The following is a 5,386-nucleotide window of genomic DNA, read 5'->3' as shown; positions in this document are numbered from 1 at the left end:
AACTATATATTCAAATTCAGTCGTCGCAATTCATTTTAAACCTCTCTGAGACACGAAAAGCAAAACGAGCGATGATTCAATCCAACTTGGTCTACTAGTCAATTCGTTTTCACAAGCTAGTTTGAAATTTCACTGTCAGCTGCCTCCCGGTTGGAAATTCATAAAAAAAAAAATCCATAGCAGTTTTCTTCAAAACAACTGAAGTCAATATGAGAACCTGTTCTTTAGAGTTACAAAACAAAAAACAGCCAAACAATCACACTGTGAATAGACCGTTTACACCATTTCTGGGTGAACTATTCCTTTAACATTAGCAGAGACATCATAGCATCTTTACTGAACTGAGTTGTCCCTGGCCCTTGTGACTTACACTGGTGTTGGTGGAGGGCGGTGCCTCCATGCGGCTGCGCTGCTCACGGGCGTGGCTCAGCGGACAGTCGCCGGGCGCCCGGCACCAGAACACCTGCCGGTACGACTTCCTGAAGTTCTCCGACAGGAAGGCGTAGATGACGGGGTTGACGGAGGAGTTGCTGTAGGCCAGGCAGTGGGCCACCATCCTGAACACGAAGGAGGCCTGGTTGAGGGGGAAGGAGCCGAACTCCACCCACAGGTGGACGATGTGATGGGGCAGCCAGGACAGGCAGAAGACCACGACCACCACGAAGACCGTCTGGGCCGTCTTGTGTGGGGGGAAAAGCAGGGAGAATATGACATGACAGGGGATCATGACAGGAGATAGAGGCAACACTTTATGTGCATCAGGGTTGGGGCCATTCATGAACTGAATAGAGAAAGTCCAGTAACTGGAGTTGCAATTGGAGTCCTAAGGAAATAGAACTGTGATTGAATTGGAATGACAGGAAGCAGAATTGAATTCCACTAAATGACATACAATTCCACTCAGAAGTGAGTTTGTCTTTACTCAATCAAACATTGTGAAACAAATAAATGTGTGTGATCTCATGTGGTAAGAAGAAAAAACAGAATCCGCCTTCCTGAAATTCCAATTCAATACAATTCTGTTTCCTGTATTATTATTATTATTATTATTATTATTATTATTATTATTATTATTATTATTATTATTTATTTATTTTCAGACTTGGCCCCCAACAAGACTAAACAACCACAGCAGCCGTCTGATAGTCCTCTATCCAGTTCCTCAGCTGAATTGGATTGGAATTGATGAGTTCATTCATGAATTAAACCCAAGAATACCCTGAAGTGGACAGTCCAATGTTGATACTCAACTATGAGGTGACAAAAAGCAGAAGTGTAATCCTAAATCTGACCTTCGCCTAAACACTAATATTAACCCTAGTCAAGACATTAAGTTAAGTTAAGTTAAATGATCCTTTATTTATCCTCATGGGGAAATTCATCCTCTGCATTTGACCCATCCTGTACTAGTAGGAACCTTCCTAGAACTAGCAGCAGTGGGCAGCCGCAGTGCAGTGCCCGGGGACCAACTCCAGTTCTTTTGCCAGTACCTTGGTCAGGGGCACTGACCCTAACCCTAACATACAGTACATGTCTTTGATGGTGGGAGGAAACCGGGGCACCGGGAGAAAAACCACACAAACACGGGGAGAATATGCAAATTCCACACAGAATGGACCTTGGACGGACCGGGGTTCGAACCCGGGACCTTCTTGCTGTGAGGCAACAGTGCTAACCACTAGCCACCATTGAATACACAGTCCTTACTGCCTAACACACTAGCTTCACCAAACACTCAGTTTTTACTGACATATACTGTACAGTAGCCACTTGAAAGGAAGTTGAGTACACGCATTGGACTATCTGGTCAAACTTATTCCAGTGTTAACCGTTAATACTGGAATAAGGCATTGGAAAGTGTTACGACTATCCAAATAAAGTGTAACTGAGACAGAAAGAATAATATATATAGCCTACCTTCTTTTTGGAAATCTCAGATTTTTTGGACATGTTCTTCAGTTTTTTGTGCAAATGATTTAAAACCTGTAAGAGATAAGAATAAGAGGCATCATGATGTTCAATTAGGCTCACTTTTTGCACAACATTCTGCTCCTTGTTTCTCAATTTTGCAGATTTGAAAATTGTAATAAAATTGAAAATTGATTGCAAAAAGGTGACTTTTGGTGTCTGTATGTTCACCAGCAGCATTCCTTTTATATATATATATATATATATATATATATATATATATATATATATATATATATATATATATATATATATATATATATATATATATAATTATTTACCCACCCACCCCAGGTTTCCCAAAAGGATAAAATAAAGAAAAGAGAGAGAGAGAGAGAGAGAGAGAGAGAGAGAGAAAGGAAGTTAAGCGAGTTTTAGGCTGCCATCTTTTATCGAAATTAGCAATCACACCTCTTACAGAGTGTTTAATCTTTTCTAAAGACAGAAAGGACATTAGGTCATTCAACCAATATGTAGTAGAAGGAGGATTTGGACTTTTCCAAAGCAACAAAATAGCCTACGTCTGCGGGCTATGAGAGATGCAAAGGCAAAAACATCAGACTGTATTTTAGTCAAACTGGCAGGGGCACCAGCAGCATTCCTAACACTTTTACATAAGTCTCAGAGTCAGCTCTATGAATGGACAAATAATTAAATCAATTTACTATACAATCAAGTTAATCAAGTTGACAACAATTGCCACTGTAAAATAAACAGTTATTAGCACTAAAAATTTTGATTTGCATAATTTAATCATGTCAGCCCACCTTTGCGTAACAGACAGATATCAGAGACAGAGGCAGGAGGTAACCAAAGACGAAGGTGCACACCACGTAGACCTTCCTGTGCTGGTCCGGCCAGACCTCCCAGCAGAAGGTGGTGTTCTCTTCCCCGTCCACGATGCTCTGGTAGTGAGCCACGGGAGCCGCCATGGCCAGAGACAGCACCCAGATCAGCAGCACCCCGAGCAAGGCGTGCCTCTCCACCCGGATCGAGGAGGACTTTCTGGCGTGGACGATGGCCACGTAACGGTCCACGGACATCGCCGACAGAGTGAAGATACTGACCAGCATGGAGACTGTGAAGAAGTAGTGAATGAACTTGCAGATGAAAGCGCCGAGCACCCATGTGGGCAGCATGTAGATGGTGGCCTGGAAGGGAACGCAGAAGAGCAGGTAGGACAGGTCGGCCACGCTGAGGTTGAGGATGAAGATGCTGGTGGTGCTCCTTGCCTGGCTGCGCGCCAGCACGGGCTTACTGCGCGCCAGCACGGTGATCACCAGCGAGTTCCCGATCACACCCAGCGTGAAGATCAGTCCAAATATGAGAAGGGAAATGAAGTTATCTAGGCCCATTCCCAGTAGAAGTTTACTTGGCAGCCTCACAGCGTTGGTGTCCAGAGGTTGGCTCTGGTTATCAATCAGCAAGTCCATCTTCTCAGGTGACTGATCAGTCTGGACTCTGAAGGAAACGTCACATCGCCAAGCACGAAGCTTCGCCTTCACACCTCGCATTCTTCTCGGGAAAGGTTGGACAGAGCTGATATGTGCAGGAGGATACTTGATCCCTGCCGCCTGCCTTCCCAAGCGACGTCACCATGCTGTGCGCATCGCATCCCAATACCTGTCCAGCGCCTTGCAGGCATTAAATAGGGGGAGAGCACCGCTTATACACTAAAAACATATGATCAACTCACTTAATCTAACATTTAAGTATTTTTTTCCTCAAAACAAGTGAAACAAGTTAAAAAGGGGAGAGATAATTCACATTTTCTCCAAACCAACTTGTTTAAAATTGCTTTTATGTGACTGCAGTGATGCGATCTGCATTGTTTCAAGACACTCACACAAGTTCAATGGAAAGTGAATTATTTCGACCAACTGGCACAATGTTTCATTTGTTTGAATAAGAAAGGGGGTAAACGAGATTTTAAGACTGAAAACAAAATTGTGAACATGAAGCATATCAGTAGCCTATCATAGGGATTTATATGTGTCTGGGCTATTGATAGTATTCTGTTACATCACCACACGGCCATTTTGGTAGGAAAACAACAGGTGATTGTGATCAATTAACAGGTGATTACAATCAAGTGACACTTACAGCCAATGAGCTGTGTGTATTGTAGCGCCATATTGGTAGGAAAAAGGCTTGTGACATCATCGGAATACTATGAATTGAGTTTAATGTGTCGTACTTTATGTGTTTTTGTATCTCTCCTATGATGCCCATAATATTCCAGGGCTTGTGATGTTTGTAGGCTATAGTATCCTACACGGATTGAATCCTTTAATGATCACCTTTTCTAATTGTCATCAATGGTCATGATGTTATTGATAGTAGCCGGGAGATTTGCTCGGGGATAACCATCTGGAAATGACGACAGAGATGATGCGGGCGCATGTAACCCGAGAACAGACCCTGATATTATCTGCAGGTCCATGTTGTCCTCAGACCAAGGACATTTGAAGCCTTTATGGTTTATGCGCACATTTATTTATTTATTTTGTCATTTATTTATTTGTTTAGGGTATATATATATTTTTTTTTACTTTATTTTTATTTATTTATTTATTTATTTATTTATTTATTTATTTATTTATTTATTTATTTATTTTGCTATTTATTTTGCTATTTATTTTGCTATTTATTTTGCTATTTAGTTATTTTTGCTTGCTTAATCGGATAACTGCTGAATAGGCTACTCCAGAGTCCAGATATAGGCCACCCCTGCTTAGACTCTCAAATGTAATAGTAGTCATTATCACTTCCATCATCTAACATTACTTTTTTTGTAGCATATCAGCTGTTTTGTAATTGCCCCCTGGGCTCGTGTCCTGAAGCACCCTCAAGAAGTTTCCATGGCGACTCCTCCATCGACCGCTGTTCTTTCTGCTGAGGAGGTCGTCAGGCACGCATTTCTCTGAAGCTATAATTGAGACAGCATCACATCATCCAGTCCTCTCAATGTGCTTCAGAACTGTGTGTGCACAGTGTGTGACATTTCTTGACACATTTCTTGACATTTAAACAGTTAATGAACTCCAGTGGAGAAGAAAAGTCTCATGCATTTTCAGGGGTGTGAATGATTTCAGCACCGCGGACAGCTCCCGTATACCTGCACAATAGAGCTCAACAGTGATCGCCCTCTTTTTCTCAGCTCCCGTTCTATCAAATAATTCCCCATGTTTCTCCATAGACATTTCAAAAAAATCCTATAAAGAGTTTTAAGCCAACCAGCCACCTACTGAATTGTGTGAGCGACCATCAAACATTTCACTTGGAGCAAAAACTAAAACTAAAAACGTGGGGGGGGGAATAGGCTACATTTTCCTCCAGCTTTTTTTGTTTTGTTTGTTTGTTTTGTTTGTTTGTTTGTTTGTTTGTTTGTTTGTTTGCTTGTTTGTTTTGTTTGTTT

At 41.7% G+C, this 5,386-nt stretch overlaps 1 pseudogene across 1 annotated transcript; it reads right to left on the bottom strand.

The window, feature by feature from the left end:
• Positions 1–322: 322 nt before the first annotated feature.
• On the bottom strand, positions 323–3,482 carry LOC310785066 (galanin receptor type 1 pseudogene; annotated as a pseudogene). Its single transcript has 3 exons — positions 2,736–3,482; positions 1,918–1,983; positions 323–679 (listed from the first exon to the last, which is right to left on the bottom strand). The product of its transcript is annotated as a galanin receptor type 1 pseudogene (transcript).
• Positions 3,483–5,386: the final 1,904 nt, after the last annotated feature.

The sequence above is a fragment of the Poromitra crassiceps genome (assembly GCF_964638095.1).
Source record: "Poromitra crassiceps genome assembly, chromosome: 11".
In the NCBI taxonomy this organism is placed as follows: Eukaryota; Metazoa; Chordata; class Actinopteri; order Beryciformes; family Melamphaidae; genus Poromitra; species Poromitra crassiceps.
Note: the sequence above shows the minus strand (reverse complement) of the source record. Positions and strands in the feature narration are given on the sequence as shown.